At 43.6% G+C, this 22,415-nt stretch overlaps 1 protein-coding gene across 3 annotated transcripts in view; it reads right to left on the bottom strand.

The window, feature by feature from the left end:
* Positions 1–22,415, bottom strand: part of LOC143135392 (NACHT, LRR and PYD domains-containing protein 12-like) — a 270,809-nt gene that overhangs the window by 75,042 nt on the left and 173,352 nt on the right. Inside the window, exon 17 of one of the 3 annotated variants that reach the window (XM_076296079.1) lies at positions 22,261–22,415. This exon is cut by the window's right edge and continues 1,454 nt beyond it. The exons of the other annotated variants lie outside the window; for them this stretch is intronic. The gene's annotated coding sequence lies outside the window, so the exon portion shown is untranslated. Of the gene's footprint in view, positions 1–22,260 lie in introns of those variants that run through there. 3 annotated transcript variants of the gene reach the window in all.

Raw genomic sequence — 22,415 nt, 5'->3', positions numbered from 1 at the left:
CTGTGTGGCATGAGCCTACATCATTGAAAAATACCCAATAGCAATACACTTACATCTACACAATGAAAAAATACAGCAGCCAGAACAGGACACAATGCATCCACATAATTTGCAGAATGTGCTCCATGAAAACGGCACATGTCCTTTTCAGAGATACCTGTTTTATAGCTTTTTACCCCAGAGAGTTTATGATGGATATCACAGTACAATTCAGATTATTAAGATATTGCACAGAGCACCATTCACAACATGAAGTCATAAAGCTGAGCAGATAACACAGAGACACAGCAAAGACTGACAGCATTGAAACCAGCTTGAACCGGCCTGTAAATGATGAATAGATAAAGAATCTTACAGGGATTTATGATTGTTTCAGGAGTTTGATTTTCTAATATCCATTTCCTTGTAGTTCAGCTGCTCTCTGTGAGCAACTGGTTAAACTGTGTCAGTCCCAGACATTAAGTCCATATTCAGAGAGATAAGAAAACCAGCTGAACTTGTTCTGTTGTCAAAACTCATGTGAAGTTAACCCTTTCGCTTCCTCACAAGGTTGCATGAAGGAACACACAGAGACAGAAAGGCAAAGATGGTGGGGGTCCTTCAGCTTCAGTCCTGATTCTCCAGGATGCCTGCACTAGTGTCCAGATGTATTGTACAAAATGATGGTTCCATACTATCCATGTGGGGCTACATGCCCACCAAGTTGTGTACCCCGGTCTTTCAGTGTCCCGGGAATCCTTGATGGAAAATTGGCCATGCAAAAAAAAAAAAAATATCTGACTAAACCTAGCTTCGCTGCGCGGCGATCATAATAAACAGAATGACAAACAGATAAAGAGAAAGATAAACACATTTTAAAGAAAGAAACGGGAGTCAAAATGAAAAGGGGGGAGAGGTGTGTGCTGAAGCAGAAGGACACAACCAAACACACACACATGAGGAGTAAATAATGACACAACCAAACACACACACATGAGGAGTAAATGATGAGGACACAACCAAACACACACACTTGAGGAGTAAATGATGAGGACACAACCAAACACACACACACATGAGGAGTAAATGATGAGGAAGAACTTTAACACGTTTCTGTCAGGCCATTTTAAACGACTACGCAATCATTTTCAGAGAGCTATATAACAAGAAAGCAGAATAGAAAGGAAGAGAGAAAGAAAGAAAGAAAGAAAGAAAGAAAGAAAGAAAAATAAAAAATACAAAAATAAAGATATGAAGATATGTTAGTCAGAAAAAGACATCTCAAACTGTGTCTGATGTGAAGAAATGCCTAAGCAAATATACCACATGGTGTAAAGAGGCTTTAGAAACTCAAACTACGTTGCTGGAAATGCCTTTTCCAGACCCTGAACACGACAACCAACACAATTGGCTTGCACAGAAAACAGAGGAAATGAATACATTTGAGAATGACGTGAAGCAATGGTTGGATGCTGCTGCAAAACAGCACAATGGTAATCTGGATGTGCTGTCTATTCGTTTGTGTCTCATGACGTCACTGTAGCTTTGCGCCGCCATCTTTACGACCGATTCGCGCCCATAGACGCGCCCAGCTCAGCCGCTCAGTGGTCACAACAGCTGACCGTCTGACAGCTAACAGTGAGATAAGTCACGGGGTCTCAGTCTGTCATGCCAGCAATATGTTGTGCAGTTGGCTGCAACAACAGCCGAAAGAGGAACCCTGGACTGGTATTTTATTCTATACCAAAAGAAAAGGAAAGAAGAAAGAAGTGGTTAGCTGTCATTCGAAGAGATAATTGGACACCCACCTCTCACACCTTACTATGCAATGAACACTTCGTATCAGGTAAGTTAAGCCTTCCCCTCAATTTAGTAGGCTAGGCTATCAGATAGGGCTAACAACAAGAGCTATAACATTACATTTGGAGAACCAAGAGAACACTTACAAAACTTGATTAACGTTATCAATCAGTCAAGTTCGTGAGTTTCACATGTTTTGTAAACATCACGCCTTTCAGCCCCTCTGTAATATGTTTGTGTTAAGTAGCTGCACTAGCCGATGCTAACGTTAGCACTTTATTAGAATTGCATTTGCTTTGAGCTAATGTCTTAATCCCTATGATAGCCTTCTTAAACTTATATTTCACATAAACACAAATCCTGAAAGTAGGATGATATCAAAGTAAATTTTTCGGTCTAGCTACCTATGCAAGTCCCTTTGTTTAGCCCATATAGTAATAGTACTGTAAATCCTCAAATTGTGACCACGGTCTTATTTAGGCTACTAGGCTGTGCAAAGCCCAATCCTTTATTTTGGGCAATCTTGTATTTTGGGCAATCTTGTATTCGAGGCAGGCCTTTATTTCTTACTAGTTCTAGGCTTCTGTTGTAGAATTTTATTCTTAGAAATAAAGTAAAATGCTACTTATACAGCATAGGCCTATCGGTAGGCTATCAAAAGCAGAAGATTTTAGGTTAATTTGAGGATTTACGGTACTTCATGAAAATATTTATCATTTAAAAGGAACTAATTTGGGCTAAACCCAGTATTATTAAACCTACCCTTTTCCTTATCTGTCCCTTATTACAACCTAGGTTCTAAGAGAGAGAGAGAGAGATTTAGTCAGGTTGGACAATGTCTCACACGTTATCTTTTATTTTATATGCTCTGACTTTTTAGGAGCAAAACAGGACAATCCATTGAGCCCTGATTTTGTGCCCAGCCTTTTTGCACACACCTCAGCGAGGGAGAGGGAGAAGCAACATTATGCCTGCAAAAAGTTTCAGCAGACTCAGCTGATGAAGCGTAAGATACGCGAGACCTGCAGCAGTCTTGCTGATCCTTCAACCACCGACGTGGCTGACGTGGAGGAGCATGAGGTCACTACTTCCACTGACCATCACACTGACCACAACTATTCAAAAGACACAGGCCCTGGCATTGTAGAACCATGCATGAATCCATCCTGCCAGGCTACGATGTCAGCACTGGAAAGTGAGTGTGCACGGCTCCGAGCTGAGGTTTGTGAGTTAAGGGCCAGGGCAGAGGAGCGGTCCTTAAATGAGGAGGCATTCAGGGATAATGACACCATGGTGCTGGAACTCACAGGTCTTCCATCTTTCGCCAAATTAATTGTTTTATTTAATTTTTTTGCAGAATTTCTGAAAGTTGGACAATCAATCACCCCATTCCAATGTTTGATCCTAACATTAATGAGACTGAGGCTTAATGTGCCGCTTTACTTTTTTTCTTACTTTTTTGGAATTTCTAAGTCAACTGTCGTCAGAGTGTTCAATAGCACATTAGATGTAATGTTTGTCAGATTATCAGATCTAATCTTATGGCCACCAAAAGAACAAATTCAAATTAGTCTCCCAATGTGTTTTAGAAATAACTTTAAGAACTGCACCTCCATCATTGATTGTTTCGAAATATTTATAGAAAAGCCAAGTAACCTGAGATGCCGTGCACAGACATACTCACAGTACAAGCACCACAACACTGTAAAATACCTGATTTCAATAACACCACAAGGTGTTATATCTTACGTGTCAGAAGGATGGGGTGGTCGCACAAGTGACAAGCACATCACAGAAAATTGCGGCTTTCTTGATAAATTGTCACCAGGAGATGTCATTCTAGCTGATAGAGGCTTCAATGTGAAAGAGACAGTGGGTCTGTATTGTGCTCAATTGAAAATACCAGCATTTACCAAAGGCAAGCAACAGATGCATCCACTGGAGCTAGAGGCAACCAGGGGACTCGCAGCCGTCAGGATCCATGTGGAGCGAGTCATTGGCCTGGTGAGGAATAAGTACACTATTCTTCAGACCACCATCCCTCTGTCCCTCTGCCAAGCCGGCGCACAAGGACAGCCCTCCATTGACAAAATGGTAAAAGTTTGTTGTGCTCTTTGTAACATTTGCCCATCTGTCGTCCCTACAGAGTAAGAGGTGGTACAATTGCTTTCCTTGTCAATTTTATTGTACATAGTGTCTCTTTAGTATTTGTGTGGACTCTGAACTACAATGACCAACTACTATACATGCAATTATTATTTGTTTATTGCCCATTTATGGATGTATGGATCAAATGTATTTGTCACATGACTACAAACACATGCACACACAATACAACATACAAAGTACAATGTATACAACAATAACCAAAAAAAAGGATTGTAATATCAATTAAATACATCAATGAATTAATTTATAAAAGTGTATCTGGATAACAACTTCATTTCTTGTTTGTTTGCTTTTTGCATTCTACACATTTCCAACTCTTTGGCACCCTGCTCAGCTTCAGACATGACTTGTGGAAGCGCTTTCGTTTGCATTGCTCAGATGTGCAAGAGAGGATGTCTGTGTCATCAACAGGGTTTCCACAGTAACATCCATCAGGTGCCTTCTCAAAGTTAGCACTTGAGGAGAGGCGTGGCACAGTAAACCATTTGCCCAACAGCTCAGGCAGTGCCCCTGTTCTAATGAATTCTTCCACCCTAGTGTAGGCCTCATCAAAAAAGAATTGATCAAATTGGACTCGTTGCATAAAAAGTTCTTGTGGTGTCCACACAACAAAATCTCCGTACATTACCTCAGCTACACGCATTTGGGCCTGCAGTTGGTACATGTAACTATGATCTCGCTTGAGCGTCATACCTTCCGCAGTCACAGTAAGGCAGAAATGTGGGTCGCTGACACAATCCCTGAGAGCACGGCCATTAGCATTAAAAGGACATTTTATTTCCAGCATACCAGTCCCATGGCAATCACAGGTCACCACACCATCCGGCGATGCACCTAGCCATGGTAGGTCCAGGTTGATGATGAGCCCTGATGCTGTAATGCTAAAGTTCACATGGAGGTCTCGCATGGCCTTCAGGTACAACTCCCTGGCAGTGTCTTCATTTTGCAGACCCCATCTGATGAAAACATATAAGTCTGTCAGCAATGATATTTCACACTTTATGTAAAACCAACTAGCCTTCATTGTCCCAAATATACTATGACACTGTTACATAATATATAATCTCTGGAGTGCAGAGGCGGACAGAGTACACAGCTTCATTACTTGAGTAAAAGTACAGATACCCTTTGCTAAATTTTACTCAAGTAAAAGTATAACAGTCAGATGTCTACTTAAGTAAAAGTACTGAAGTACTTGTTTTTAAAAGTACTTGAGTATCAAGAGTACAAGAGTACATTTTCTAAATATTGCATTACTACTGCCACAGTGCTTACATTTATGTACAGAAACATCCTACATGGAGTTATAAAAAATGTTAATGTTAATACCTTGGAGAATGTAAAAGGAATTAGTAAAATCAAGTCATTTTCATCTTTTTACCATGTTGCCAGGGATGGGCAGTATTTCTAATACATTCTATTTAAAATACGTATTTCAAAAACAAAATACCATTTTGTAATTGAAACACTTGAAGCGAAAACTATCATTAACTTGTTCAGAAAATTGAAATAGTCTGGCGAGGTGGGGCCACAGGTTGGCACATTCCTGGGATGGACCTGCTGCGTCTTCATCCATTGTTTCGTCCATGGTTTCGTCTCTTATCTAAATCTAACCATGGAGTTGACTTTGGCGGAAAGCTGAAGGTGATTGCTGATAGGCTGTCCCAATCAGTGGCGCCTGCACAATCCAATCACGTTTGAGAGGGAAACAACAAATTGAGGGTTTCCGAGATTTTTCTTTTTTCCTTTTTTTTTTAGAAGTAACGGGTACTCACGGTTATGGATAGAAATGTAGTGGAGTAAAGAGTACAATATTTGCCTCTCAAATGTACTTGAGTAAAGTCATGAGTACTCCCCAAAAATGATACTCGAGTAAAGTACAGATCCCTCAAAACTGTACTCAAGTACTGTACTCAAGTAAATGTACTCCGTTACTGTCCGGCTCTGCTGGAGTGTATTCATGATGAAATTGCAAGAAAAAGGCTTGGTTAATATGTCTTACTTTCTAAACTGTATACCTGGTTGCTGCTGTTGAAAAGAGAGAAGACTGAGGATAGCAAACTCTCTTTATCAGCGATGAAGAGTTCTTTGTCCTGGCTGCCTCATGAAATGTTGATGCGGTAACTCTCCCTGCTCTCTGATCAAACCATACCCTGGACTTTCTCTGCTCTCTTGTCTTTTCCTCAACTAACAAACACTACAAAAATAACTGAATCATCAAAAGGGTTGTGATGGTAATTATTACAAAAGCATGATGTGGTACAAGTGGACCTTGACAATTCCCACCCTTCAAGGTGGGGAATGACAAGAAAAAGTTTGAGAACCGCTCTTAAAGAAGTCTTTTTTTTTATATCTTACCTGCTCCGGAGTGAGATGCAGCTCCTCAAAAATCCTAGCAGCCTCCTCCAGCAGTGCGGGCAAATCTAATTCAAGCCTGGTGCTTGAGTACAGTGTAGGAAGAGGTGGTGGCATGTCCAACTGTACAGTCTTGGGCATGTATCTGATGGAATGGCCTTTAACAACTGACAAAATGGCACTTCTCTTAGGGATGACCTCCTGGTTTTCACTGTGGTGGAGCTGTTCAAAAAACAGCTTGAGCTCATCAGTGGATGGTTTCATGTGATGGTGCTCATCTTGTTTTTTAGCTTTCTCCTTATTTTGAAAGATGTTTGATAACTCATCATATTTGACAAGTTTTTGCCTTGGCTCTTCCCATGCACATGCTTTGTCTGTGCATGTCTGTCCCTCTCTGCGCTCAACAGCAGCTAGGAGTGAGAACATTAGTGCTGCAGCGTGGGAGCACACCTCCCCCAGCCCAGCCATACAAGTGCAGTGTGCCGTTAATACAGTCCCTGCCTCCTGCACCACTACCCATGGCCATGTTGGCTTATTGTTAAGAGCCTGTGAATGATGGACCTGTTAAGTGAAGAACAAACTGTTAAATAGTGAATATCTTTTCAAAGGCTAGTTATCCTACTATGCTGTAATGGACAGCATTATATTATTTGGAGTCGTAGATCTTCTGTAAACCTCCTTAGAGCTCATAGAACAGTTGCACATTTTGATTTGTTATTATCATTATCAAATTATCATGGCTAATGCCTGGAATGCGTCAAAAGAATGTGTTACGTTTTTATGTTTTGGATGGTGTAGCCTACGCGAGCCGAGTCAGGACGTGAGGGGGAAAAGTTTGGGATCCGCTGCTCTAGCAGAAAGCTGAAGTGCTCACTAGCAGCACTGACATCAACAATGATCAGAGTAACCCACCCCAAACTGTTCCCATAAAGTCACAATCGCCTCGTTTCCCTTCCTTTCATGTTCTTTCAATGAGTATAAACCATGGACTGTATAAAATAGGTACAAACACATCTGACATTAATTAAATAACATTATCCAGATTAATGACAGCTAGCTGTGAGCTAAATGACACTAAAATGAGTGGTAGCTTGCTAGCTTTTAGCCACTTAACTAACAACTCGCTACTACTTAGTCAGAGTAAACTACCACCAAAATCAGACATTTAAATCGTTTTTACATAATACTTACATTTCCCATGATTAAATATAAATCCTTGGTGGCCAGGTGCCGCACTTTCACATTTTTGACCCATCCAGCCACAGCATATTGATAGGCATCAGTACTCTTAAATGCCTTCAAGCTATCCCCACTGTACGGGGAGGGGTTATGAACAAGGTAAATGTATATATCGTGGAAAGCCAATTGGGGCAAGCCTGGGGCAGATAATAAGGGACAAAAGAAATCTGGAGGTAACAAATAAGGATCGGAGCCTAAAATTGAAATTTTCTCCACATATCTCTCTCTCTCTCTCACATTCAAGTGTGCAGTGCGGGCGGCCATACTGGGCGAGATCGGTCGTAAATATGGCGGCGTTCTATTTGATAGTGACGTAGATGGCACCTATGAATAGACCCTTTCAAGAGAGTTCCATTATCAGCATCATAGTTGGCCCCACAAGGCTTCCGTTTTAACATTCCATATGTTATCTTAATGCAGAGGAAGTAGATTGGGGCCCAAATAGAATGTTCAAGCATTGTTTTAGTTTTTATTGTTGAAAGGGTCTATAACACATTCTGACATAAGGCCTCAAGATACTATATCCAATTTTTCAAGTAAAGTGTCAAAACACAAAGGTCACTCTTCTGTTCATTCAAAGGCTTCCAAAGTTATTTCTGTATGTTCAAAGGCAAAGGCTGAAAGGGCTGCACTTTTACAGTCTGCAGCTGCTTTGAGAAAAATGTATGACATTGACGCTGAAGAAGAAGCCCTTCAAATTGAAAAGGCAAAGGGAACAGCTAGAGGTTGAGGCCAGGTTGGCTGCAAAGGGAACAGCTAGAGGTTGAGGCCAGGTTGGCTGCAAAGGGAACAGCTAGAGGTTGAGGCCAGGTTGGCTGCTGCTACAGCTAAACTGTATGTGTTTGAAAATGTGTGTGGTGGTGAAGATGTAGATGAATATGAGGAGGATAATGGAGAAGATGCCTTGATAGCCTATCTTCATGCTCATTTGAAATCGCAAACATCATTATCTTCATGCTCATTTGAAATCACAAACATCATTATTTGAACACAGCTCCTGTCTTGTCATGAATGCTTCATGCTCATTTGAAATGCCTCATCAATGCCTCATGCCCGAGCGCCAACGCTAGGGTAGCAGCAGAGCTAGTAGCCGACAACGCTAACAACATGCTAGCCGCCTACCCGGAGGCTCCGGCGTTTATCCTGGGTGATTTTAACAACTGCAGACTCAACGATGTTCTGCCATCCTTCCACCAGTTCGTGGGTGTTCCAACGAGGAAGGAGAACACTCTGGACTTGTGCTATGGCAATGTTGCTGATGCCTTCACCGCACGTGCCTTCCCGCCCCTCGGTTTCTCTGACCACAACGTCATCTTCCTCCTCCCGCAGTACAAACCGGAACTGAAACGGATCAAACCAACAACCCACAGCATCACCCTCTGGTCGGAGGACGCTATTGAGCAATTACAGGGCTCTCTAGCCTGCACGGACTGGGGTATTTTTCAGGGCACACTGGACGAGAGGGTATCCACCATCACTGACTACATCAAGTTCTGTATCCACACCACCATCCCCACCAGAACTGTCAAAAGATACCCCAACTCCAAACCCTGGATTACCCCCCACATAAAACATGCACTTAAAGAAAAGCGGACAGCATTCAGGAATAAGGACTGGGCCACTCTCAAAATACTCAACAGACAAATAAAGAATGACATCATCAGAGCCAAAATGCAATATAAAAACAAACTGGAGCAGGAGTTTAGCAACATGAACACAAAACAAGCATTCCAGAGAATCAAGAAACTTACAGGTCAAGAACATAACCACCATCACCAACCAAGCTCGGACCCTCTTCATCTTGCAAACACCCTGAACAGTTTCTTCAACCGGTTCGACATCCATGACCACACCCCCACCTGTGAGGAACTTCTCAGAACCCTTCCCTCCCACGAACCTCACCACCCGCCCTTCACAGAGGAGGATGTGCAGCAGCAGCTGGCCAGGTGCAAAGTTGGCAAGGCACCAGGGCCAGACGGCATCCCGGCAAAGGTGCTGAAGTGCTGTGCAATGGAGCTCTCTCCCATCTTCCACTCCATCTTCTGGGAATCCTACAGGACAGCAACAATACCCACCCTCTGGAAAACATCAACCATTACACCTGTACCCAAGAAACCACGCCCCTCAGAGCCCAACCACTTCCGTCCGGTCGCACTCACCCCAATAATCATGAAATGCATGGAGAAAATCATACTACAACTCATCTTACCTGCTGTCAGCACACAACTGGACCCATACCAATTTGCATACCGGCCGAAAAGGGGGACAGAGGACGCAGTGGCATGCCTTCTCCACTCCCTCCTTCACCACCTCCAGACTCCCCATAACTTTGCCTCAGTTCTGTTTGTTGACTTCAGCTCCGCATTCAATACAATCCAGCGCCATCAACTCATCAAGAAACTACAGCACCTGAATGTCACCCCTCTCCTCATCCACTGGATAAACAACTTTCTCAGCAACAGGCCACAGACAGTGAAAATAGGGACTACAACATCATCAACCATCATCACCAACACTGGAACCCCCCAAGGTTGCGTACTCAGTCCCTTCCTGTACACACTTTACACAAATGACTGCCAGAGTTCACTACCCAACACCACTTACTACAAATATGCAGATGACACAGCCATAGTAGGACTACTTACAGACAACAGTTCCATCACAGCCTACCACCAGTCCATCACAGATTTTGCACTGTGGTGCTCTGATAACTACCTCCAACTCAACATTGACAAGACAAAAGAACTGGTCATTCATGCATCAAAATCACCCCCTGGACTCACTCACATCACCATACATGGCCAACCAGTTGCACAGGTCAGCACTTCTTCAATATCTTGGTCTCACCGTTGACAATAAGCTTAACTTCAATGAACATGTCACCATTACACAGAAACGTGCACAACAGAGACTGTATGCAATATGCAAACTAAGATCACTGTATGTTGCCCCCCATCTCCTTCTGCTACTCTACAAAAGCATCATCCAACCACTTCTACTCTACTGCTCCCCCTGTTTCTTCACCATACTAAATGTCACCAGCAAGAACAAACTCATTAAAATCTCACACTTAGCATCCAAGATAATACAGCTTCCCACCCCCAGCCTCACTGATGCAAATGACACAGCCACCACACGCCTTGCACGCACCATAGTAAGCAGCCCTGACCATCCCCTGAACCGGTTCTTCACCCTACTCCCATCTGGCCGCAGATACAGAGTCCTGGACTGGAAAAAAGCACACTTTAAGAAAAGTTTTATACCCTCAGCAATCACTGCACTTAACAAACTCCTGTGACAATTACCCATTCCCCCTATTCTTTTGTGTTTTATGTTGTCTGCACTGTCCACCTTTTTGCCTGTATGGTGTTGAGGAAGAAGGGAACTGGGGGGGGGGTGTTATGTTATATGTATGAGGCTGTGAATATCCTGCATGGAATGTAACAAAGACATGTGTGAAAAAGAATATCCCTATGGGACAATAAAAGACTCTCTCTAAATCACAAACATCATTATTTGAACACAGCTCCTGTCTTGTCATGAATGCTTCATGCTCATTTGAAATCACAAACATCATTATTTGAACACAGCTCCTGTCTTGTCATGAATGCTTCATGCTCATTTGAAATCACAAACATCATTATTTGAGCACAGCTCCTGTCTTGTCATGAATGCCTATCTTCATGCTCATTTGAAATCACAAACATCAAGTTATTTGTCTTGCGACTTTCCTTAAACTGTCTCTTTCCAACAGGACTAAACCTGAAACAGAAAAGCTTCACCTCATTGCACACACAAACCCTCACCTTATTACACAAACACACACAAACACACACAGTAAGATTGTGAGATTCCTTCATGTCATTTGTGCTGTCACTGTAACAGAGGTTGTCTCTCCCCTCCCTTGATCACTCTGTGTTGTGTTAATTGTGGGAATGATGGACGCCACAACCAACCTTTGCTTTTGATATTTATTTATTTATAGCTCTCTCTTCACATTTGCAGTCAATTCACACTGAATGTCTGTAAGCTAACTAGCTTAACACTATGGGACTACACCTGCAGCGACACTTGCAGACTGTAGCATGTGGAACTCGTGTAACGTGCATTGTGCACTTAGCTAATATAAAAACGGTGATTAAAACAATGTAACTCGTGTAACGTGCATTGTGCACTGAGCTAATATAAAAACGGTGATTAAAACAACGTAACTCGTGTATAAGGTGTGCAACACCAGACATCAGTTCTATGTGAAAAAAGCATGATACAATTAACCATGAAAGCATAAACAAAAGATACGATGCATTGTATGCAAGACACTGTAACGCATGCTGGCTCACGCATGAGCTACATAAGGGAGTTCCACGCCAGAAGGTGTAAATAAAGAATATTTATTAAAGTAATATACGAAAAAGTCAGTGTGGTGAATAAAAGCAAGGTGTAGTGCAAGTGTATGTCTAGGGATGTGTTCAAACAAACAAAAAGACGACGGTCGAGTGGAGAGGAAGCCCATCTGCACTTGGAACCCAGGCCTTCAAATACAGGTGCTCATCAGGGCAACACCAAACACCTGCACATCTCGGGCAACCTGCTTCACAGAGACAGACAAACATGAGCGCAAGTGGGCGGGGCCAGTGAAGACCTGGCAGGGTCGTAACACCCCCCCTCTTAAGACAGACGACCACAAAGTGAGCCGTCTGACAGAAGTAAACAAACATCAAAAACAATCAATCTTTTCCTCAATATAAAATTACTAGGGCATAAAGGTCACAGACCCACCAACCATCACCAACCACCACCAACAGTTGTAACAAGTAGGTTCTAAATACATCACCATCCATCCCCCAGTCAAAACTATCCCACTAGCACCCCGTTCCCCCCCCCCCCAAACCTCCATGTCCAGTAGAACCAGCAATTTCCCGGCGCCTGGAAAAAGCACATTAAGGACATACTGGAGAGAAGACATAGGAGAGAGAAGATGCGTGAGACAAAATGACAGGACATCAGGCTCAATTTCCATCATCCACTGAACGGGACAACGCATCTGCAATGACGTTATCGACCCCTCGGATATGGCGAATCTCCAGATGGTAAGGCTGTAAGAACAACGCCCAGCGCATCAGACGCTGGTTCGGGTTCTGCAAAGAATGCAAAAAGGTGAGGGGGTTGTGGTCGGAAAACACAACCATCGGCTGTACCCCTCCCCCCACATATACATCAAAATTCTGCAACGCCCATACCAGTGCCAGCGCTTCCTTTTCTATAGTGGAATAATTCAGTTGGTGTTTATTAAATTTCCGGGAAAAATAACAAACTGGACGAACTATGCCCTTCTCATCCGTTTGTAAAAGTACCGCCCCTGCCCCAACATGGCTCGCATCCACCTGTATATGAAAGGGTTGATCCAACCGTGGAGCCGCCAAGACGGGAGCAGAGCTCAGCAACAACTTCACATTGTCAAAAGCACTTTGACATGCCAATGACCAAACAAACTTCGACCCACCCTTCAAGAGATCTGTAAGGGGAGACACCACAGAAGAAAAGTTAGGGCAAAAGCTCCTATAGTACCCCGCCATTCCCAAAAATCGCATTAGCTCCCTTTTAGTTCTAGGTGGCAGAAACCCATCAATGGCAAGAACCTTGGCCCTAACGGGACAAACACGGCCCTGCCCGACTACCTTCCCGAGATACACCACAGTGGCATGAGCGAACTCACATTTGGCCAGATTTATGGTCAACTTGGCCTCTACCAGACGCTTAAATAGTGAACGAATGCGGGTAATATGGTCATCCCATGTCTCACTCACAAGGACCAGATCGTCTAAATATACTGCACACCCGTCTAAACCAGTAACCACTTTATTCATTAAGCGCTGGAATGTGCATGGCGCATTACGTAGACCAAAACTCATCACACTATACGAGTATAGGCCAGATGGTGTTACAAAGGCCGAAACTTCCTGCGCACGAGGAGTCAACGCAACCTGATAGTAACCTTTTAGCAAATCAAATTTACTAACGTACCGTGCAGCACCCACACGGTCCACACAGTCATCAACTCTTGGGAGCGGGAACGAATCTGGTTTGGTCACCTTGTTTAACTTGCGGTAATCTGTACAAAACCTGAAAGTATTGTCAGGCTTACCTACTAGTAAACAAGGTGACGCCCAGCTGGAGTACGATTGCTTGGCCAAACCATGATCTAACAAATATTTGACCTCATCCTCTAAAAACTTCTGCTTCTGTGGTGAAACACGATAAAAGCGCTGACGGATTGGTTGTGCGTCGCCAACGTCAATGTCATGTTGAATCCAATCAGTACATGTAGGTGTGTCTGAAAACAAGACATCAAAAGACATGATTAAAAACTTCCAATTCCTCTTTACACTCTACCGGAAGATGACTCAACAGACTATCCAGGTTAGCCAGTGTCTCAGAGTTCCTAAGTCGCGGTTGCAGGACTGCATCGTCAGGACCAAATGAGTCCTCATCAGCTGCCACCTGCTGAGACACATTGGGCCCCTCCTGCACTGCAGCCACTGCAGCAGGCTTCACTGGATCACTAGCACCAGCACTAAAAGAGGAATAGTATGGTTTAAGCAGATTAAGATGACACAATTGAGTAGACCTCTTACGATCTGGTGTTGACAGCAAATAATCACGCTCAGACACCTGACGCACAATAGAATATGGCCCAACAAATTTGGCACAAAATGGTGACCCAGGCATTGGCAAGAGAGCCAAAACCTGGTCACCAGGACTAAAAGTTCTCTCCACTGCCCGTCGGTCAAAGTTCTTCTTCATCTTAACCTGGGCCTTGGTGAGATTCCTACACGCCAACTTCCAGGCCAAAAACAGCTTGCGTCTAAACCCGTGAACATAATCAATAACATTATTTGGAGGTGACGATGGCTCCAACCCATCCTTTAAAATAGACAACGGACCACGAACATCATGTGCAAATACTAACTCATTTGGACTAAAACCAATGCTGTCCTGTACCACCTCCCGTGCTGCCAAAAGCAGCCACGGAAGCCCCTCCTCCCAGTCCCTGTTCAACTCAACACAATAAGAGCGCAACAAAGACTTTAATGTTGAATGGAAGCGCTCAAGGGCACCTTGACTTTGTGCGTGATATGCGCTGCTTAGTTGTTGCTTAACGTGAAGCTGTTTTAACACCTCTTTAAACATCTTTGAAGTGAAATTACTTCCACGATCACTTTGGATGATTTTGGGTATACCAAAGATAGAAATGAACTGGGAAAGCGCTTTGACAACAGATTTTGTGTGAATGGTTCGCAGTGGATAAGCTGCTGGATACCGAGTGGCCTGGCACATGACCGTTAACAAGTATGCACACCCTGATCTTGATGGCGGCAGTGGCCCTACACAGTCAATTATTAGATGTTCAAATGGCTGTCCTACTACTGGAATGGGACACAATGGGGCCGGTTTAATTGACTGGTTTGGCTTACCCGAAATTTGGCACACGTGACGGGTCTTAACAAAGGCAGCCACATCACGTTTTACTCTAGGCCAATAAAAGTGCTGCAACAGCCGACGGTAAGTTTTCTGAACACCAAAGTGCCCAGACTTGTCACCATGGGCTGTCTGTAACACCAAGTCACGATACTTCCTTGGCATGACTACCTGCAACACAGGATCTTTAACACCACATTCATAAGGCAACCACTTACGCACCAGCAAACCCTCAACAATAAAATAACCACTAGCTGCACTTTTCACATCACCCTCAGTTCGAGCTGTCATTAATAACTCCACCAGATCAGCCTCTTCTTCCTGCGCTGCAATCAAATCAACACGGGACAGAGAGGAAGGCAGCACGGGTACAACTGGACAAGCCTCATCAGTAAATTCATCAACCACTTGCGCCTGACTCCTTGCACGAGTCACAGCACATGCTGTAAAAACGTCCGGAAACTCATTTGCACAATCAGAATCTTTTGATAAAACGGGGACATTACTGACCACAGGCGGAGGAGACACCCCAGGCCAGACGGCTTTCCCCGCCAGGTTATTTCCGAGAATCACGTCCACTCCCTCCACTGGCAAAGAAGGACGGACTCCTATAACCACCTCACCTTTAACCAAATCAGAATTCATCACAATCCTATGGAGCGGGACAGATATGGGCTGCATCCCAATCCCCCGGATTAGGACACAGCTACCAGTGTCTGAAACATCAGAAAATGGCAGAACTGACTGAAGGATAAATGATTCACTCGCCCCTGTATCGCGCAACACTCTCACGACCACTTGATCAGAGCTACCCACCATTGAAACATAACCATTAGTAATGAACGGACTGAATCCCTCACATTCACATTCATCAAAAATGTCAGTCCTCTGTCGCTGTTCATCTCCAGACGGATCAGCCCTCTCACTGCCAGACCCATCTACAGAGGTACAGCGACAATGAGACAAAGGCGTTACTGCTTGAGAACCCATTCCCACTGGGACCCCGCCCACTGAAAGATTCCCCCTGCCAGACTTATGACGTTTATCACGCAAAACAGGACACTCTTTTTTCCAATGCCCTTTTTCTAAGCAATAATGGCAACTGCCCTCACCAGCTTTATTTTTGCCACCCTGATCCCGTTTAAAAGCATTAAAGCGTCTGGGACGAGAATCTTCGCGACTGAAACCTCGAGGCAAATCGTCAGGACTAAAACTCTGAGGCGCATGATCTCTGAATTTACTCTTGTGGGTCAAAACAAACTCATCCGCTAGAACCGCGGCTTCTGCAGCTGTTTTAATTTTATGTTCGTTTATGTAAGTAGCAAGTCTGTCTGGAATTACGTTTTTAAACTGCTCTAGTACAACCAAATTGCACAGCTCCTCAAACGTCTTCACTCCTTCAGACGTACGCCAACGCATAAACAAACTAGTCAGCTCACGGGCAAGTTCAGTATGTGTTTGTCTCTCCCCCTTCTTCCAATTTCTAAATTTTTGTCTGTAAGCTTCAGGAATAAGCTCAAAAGCCTTCAAAATAGCCCCCTTTACAGCTTCATAATTCTTCCGTTCCGACGCACCAAGCGCAATAAAGGCCTCCTGAGCGCGCCCTGTTATCACAGCCTGTAACAACAGAGTTCGTTCAGCGTCTCCCCAACCTCGCTCACTGGCAACATTTTCAAATAACGCAAAAAATACATCGGGGTCGCGTTCGTTGAATTTCGGCAGAAATTTTATCATAGTAGACAAGTTTGACTCAGATGTATTAGCTGGTTGGGCTGGCCATCTACCTGCTGCCATCAACCGAAGTCTCTCAGTCTCATTCTCTAACTTGATGCGCTCAAGCTCACTTTCTTTTTCCAATTCGCGCTGCCGTATTTTTAATCTCTCATATTCCAAAAGACGTTCTTTTTCCTTTTCCTCAGCCTCTGATTTACGCTCCATTTCTCGCTCAGCCGCTTCCAATTTCAGTCCTCGTTCCCTCTCTTTAGCCCTTTCGGACAATTCTCTTGCTGCCAATCTATCGCGTTCGATTTGTAATTCAATAAGTACCTTTTGTTGCTCAAAAGTTAAATGAACAGCCTGAGGAGTCGATGTACTTAGAGGGGCAGGCTGCTCAGATAACTCATTCATCGAAACGACTTCCATCTCATTAAGTCTCTCCAATACCAATTTTTGCAATATTGCCTTTTTGGCCGACTTCGGAAGTTGAGACTCAAAACAATAGTGTTCAGCGACATACGCAACTGGTCTTTCGTTACACCAAACAATTCTTTTTTCGTCGGAGCAGCAAAAAACACACTAAGATTTTCCATTCGAATAACTATCTAAAAGTAGTCCGATTGTCATAGTACAACAAACTTACTCAAAAAATTCATGAGAAATTCGAAAGCCCTAAAATCTACCCAATCGTAAACATCGCCCCCCACCAGTCACTTGGCGCCTGAAAGCACAGCGGAACACTTTGGCCTACTTATACAGAGAGTGAGCTGCCCGGCATCTATCTCGCCACAAATGCCCTAAATATTTCCACCCCCTACGTCTTCAGTGTGCCCACCTATGATTGAACCGATAAGCAGTTCCCCCACGTTCGACACACCACTTAAGCTACAAGTTAACCAACACAAAAAAGTTTTAGGCGTCTCACCTAAGACCGGGTTTGCACGTAGCTCAAAAGTAACTTACCCTATTAGGTTCCGCCAGGCCTCCCGACACCAAGAAACAGCGAGGACAAAGCGCACGAAAGGATTAATCCTGCAACTAAGCACAGGATGCCAGCGGAACTTCCTCTCCCGTCGTAACAAGCGTACACCGGAAAACAGGTAATTAATTAAGCTCTTTAACAAAACAAAACATGGAACTCCCCAAACAATCCCTGTGCGTAAGGCACATCTAATCACACAAAACCGGAGTTATCAAAAAAAATTGTAATCGTGCGTCTAAGAGGGAAAAAAAAAATCTTACCGATTTAGGCACGATTTCCAAATTCAACTCCCGGACAGCCCCCACATGTAACGCATGCTGGCTCACGCATGAGCTACATAAGGGAGTTCCACGCCAGAAGGTGTAAATAAAGAATATTTATTAAAGTAATATACGAAAAAGTCAGTGTGGTGAATAAAAGCAAGGTGTAGTGCAAGTGTATGTCTAGGGATGTGTTCAAACAAACAAAAAGACGACGGTCGAGTGGAGAGGAAGCCCATCTGCACTTGGAACCCAGGCCTTCAAATACAGGTGCTCATCAGGGCAACACCAAACACCTGCACATCTCGGGCAACCTGCTTCACAGAGACAGACAAACATGAGCGCAAGTGGGCGGGGCCAGTGAAGACCTGGCAGGGTCGTAACAACACATACATGTCCCTCTGCATCAGGACAGTTGCAAAAGAGGCAGAGCAGAGGGCTACATGAAAACTTAAGGGGTCTCCAGCGTGGGAACCAACTTCCAACCCAAGTCACCCCCCCCCCCCCCAACACACACACACACACACACACCCCACCCTACTACCTGCTGTACCAGAGGCGTGGGAAAACTGCAAAATTGCACAGAACATGCAGAAAAAGATGGGAAAATTCAGGGAAGCATAATTACATCACCACTAAACAACTTCATAGCTTTGTTTTGCAGGGATTTGTAATATACATTTCAGTCAAGACTACTTAGTTAATTAGTCCAGATAGTTAAATACTATTTGTAATGCATAATGTTTCATTTGGCGGTATGGCTCTGTTCTGGGAGCCCCCTGCCCTTCCACATGTAAACATGAAAAGCCTAAGACAGAGAGAGCAGCAGATAAACCCCCCATGGGGTACAGAACAGACCAGACATCAATGCAGCAACTAGACATTGATAAGGCAGATGAGGAGGAGATGGGGTACAGAACAGAGCAGGCATCAATGCAGCAACTAGACATTGATAAGGCAGATGAGGAGGAGATGGAGTACAGAACAGACCAGGCATCAATGCAGCAACTAGACATTGATAAGGCAGATGAGGAGGAGATGGAGTACAGAACAGACCAGGCATCAATGCAGCAACTAGACATTGATAAGGCAGATGAGGAGGAGATGGGGTACAGAACAGAGCAGACATCAATGCAGCAACTAGACATTGATAAGGCAGATGTGTGAGGAGGAGATGGAGTACAGAACAGACCAGGCATCAATGCAGCAACTAGACATTGATAAGGCAGATGTGTGAGGAGGAGATGGAGTACAGAACAGAGCAGGCATCAATGCAGCAACTAGACATTGATAAGGCAGATGTGTGAGGAGGAGATGGAGTACAGAACAGAGCAGACATCAATGCAGCAACTAGACATTGATAAGGCAGATGAGGAGGAGATGGGGTACAGAACAGAGCAGGCATCAATGCAGCAACTAGACATTGATAAGGCAGATGAGGAGGAGATGGGGTACAGAACAGAGCAGGCATCAATGCAGCAACTAGACATTGATAAGGCAGATGAGGAGGAGATGGGGTGGAGGTGGGGTACAGAACAGACCAGCCATCAATGCAGCAACTAGACATTGATAAGGCAGATGAGGAGGAGATGGGGTACAGAACAGAGCAGGCATCAATGCAGCAACTAGACATTGATAAGGCAGATGTATGAGGAGATGGAGTACACACCAGACCAGGCATCAATGACAGCAACTAGACATTGATAAGGCAGATGAGGAGGAGATGGGGTACAGAACAGACCAGGCATCAATGCAGCAACTAGACATTGATAAGGCAGATGAGGAGGAGATGGGGTACAGAACAGACCAGGCATCAATGCAGCAACTAGACATTGATAAGGCAGATGAGGAGGAGATGGGGTACAGAACAGACCAGGCATCAATGCAGCAACTAGACATTGATAAGGCAGATGAGGAGGAGATGGAGTACAGAACAGAGCAGCCATCAATGCAGCAATTAGACATTGATAAGGCAGATGAGGAGGAGATGGGGTACAGAACAGAGCAGGCATCAATGCAGCAACTAGACATTGATAAGGCAGATGTGTGAGGAGGAGATGGGGTGGAGGTGGGGGACAGAACAGAGCAGGCATCGTCAACACTAAACAACCTCAAAGCTTTCACAGTTCTGCAGAGATTGTAATTAACATTGGTGGTAGAATTGTAGTGTTCTTACACAAGGAATGGCAATAGTCATACGGAACAGTTGTTGGGTGTATCTTACCCTGGTTGCTGCATGAGGTAGCACTGTTCTCCATCAGAACTGTGTTTGATCTCCTTCTGTGAACTGTCTGTGTGTTTGCAGCTCTGTGCCCAGAGGAAGGCGGTAAAAGGGACTTGGTAAGTAGCGTTAAGAGAACCCAGGCCATCTGTACTGAAAAAGCTCAAACAATATCAGTTATTAGATTTGATTAGATTAGATTAAACTTTATTGTCATTTAGCAGAGTACAGGTACAGAGCCAATGAAATGCAGTTGACATCCAACTGGAAGTGCAAAGAAGCATTAAGTACCAAGTGCAGGTAGAGTATGGCTGTGTAGACAATAGAGATTAATAATGTACAGTGTATAGTTGGATAAATACAGGTTTCCAGATGACATGTCTACAGAGATAAATAGAGCATATATGATGAGTATAAATAGACATTCTATATCACTAATATATATATATATATATATATATATAACATAATCTTGCACCCTCTTATCTTTCAAGCCTCCTGACCCCTTACCAACCTACCAACACCTTACGCTCCACTGATGCCCACCCCAACCTACCCGCACCTTACGCTCCACTGATGCCCACCCCAACCAACCCGCACCTTACGCTCCACTGAGCCCACCCCAACCTACCCGCACCTTATGCTCCACTGATGCCCACCCCAACCTACCCGCACCTTACGCTCCACTGATGCCCACCTCCTATCCACCCCCACTGCACATCTCTGTTCCATGGGTGACAGGGCTTTTTAGCGTGGCTGGCCCCAAACTCTGGAACTCCCTTCCACTCCCACAAACTCTGTGGTTAATTAATCTGAATTAATCGCATGCATGCATCCATTTTTGCTATGAACATAATTATCTTAAAATCAATTTTGGCAGATGAGTGAATCAATGACGAGCCAAACCAACATTATACAACAACATTATAGACTTTAAAGTTCAACGTCTCTCTTTTATTAATTTCCCCTTTGGCTCAAGCATCAGCGTAGTTCCTGGTGTCAGATTTTTAGTATGATGCAAATGACTGAAGTTACTACTCACTGTCAATGGCATGTGCAGAGTAAGCTACCCTAACACCAAGGTAATGTGTGGTATACCCCCCATGATTTATCCTTTTTTGGACATTCAAACATGTTGTAGATTTTTGTTCACATAATTATTAGGTTGTTACCTTTTCTATCCAGTAGGTGGCAGTCCAGGATAAGAGAACGCAGGGCTCTGAGAAAACGAGACAAAAAAAGCAGCATAGCCTACAAGTGCGAATCGAAATGCAAAGTGTGAAGTTATTGGAATGGAAATAAATGTAACCACCTTCAACATACATTTGAAAACATTTTGTTTCAAGTGTGCAACAAATGTAGTCAATGTAGTAAGGGAGTTTGTCGTTAGTTAGTTAGTTAGTCAGTCGTAGGGTAGGCCTATAGGCTAAGCAAACAATACACTACGTTAGCAAAGTAACTTTAACAAGGCTGGCAGCTAGCATTATCATCATCAAGAGGTGTGCTAACTTGTAGGCCTACCTCCAGATTGCTTTGCATTGAGGTGATACCAGAGCCAGGCTACCTATTAAACATGCTCTGGTGATATTTCAGACTTGAACTCCCATGGTAGGCAACGGGAATTCCTTACCGCAGAAATAGTAGATTGATCCTTCTGTAAACAGGATTTGTCTGGGCGTTCTTATAAAACAGGCTAAACGTTTCATTCAAAGCAGCTTTCTCGTCTGCGTCCTTCAGTCACTATAGCCACACTGCACTGTGTCAAATGTCACCACGAAATGTGATTAAGCAGCTTTATTTTCTTTAATGCCTTAATATTTCTGTAATTAATTAATCAAAGTTAATGTGTTATTTTGACAGCCCTAGTTATTATACTACTGCAATACACTAATCTGGTACAGTGTTGCACTGAATAGAGAGATGACCTTGGTGGTCAATGCATGCCATGTCCAACTACAGAAAAAGGAAGTTCGAAGAAAAGAAAAAAAAAACACAAAATAAAATCACACTCTGTTTTGTTATGGCATAGAAAACAATGAAACAAATCAACTGACAACAGGTTCATCACATCTCCTTTCAGAATCTTTATTTAAACATTTAAAAGTCAGAAACACATTTTATTTACATATTTTAAGTCAGAAAAACAAGCATGTTTTTTCTATGTCAACACATACTGTATAGAACCACTGACACCTCAGATCAGCAAATATTTTTT

The sequence above is a fragment of the Alosa pseudoharengus genome, unplaced genomic scaffold, assembly GCF_046254945.1.
Source record: "Alosa pseudoharengus isolate Yale_2024_CS ecotype anadromous, Long Island Sound unplaced genomic scaffold, YU_APseudo_1.1 YU_APseudo_1.1_scf_1, whole genome shotgun sequence".
Classification (NCBI taxonomy): Eukaryota; Metazoa; Chordata; class Actinopteri; order Clupeiformes; family Clupeidae; genus Alosa; species Alosa pseudoharengus.
Note: the sequence above shows the minus strand (reverse complement) of the source record. Positions and strands in the feature narration are given on the sequence as shown.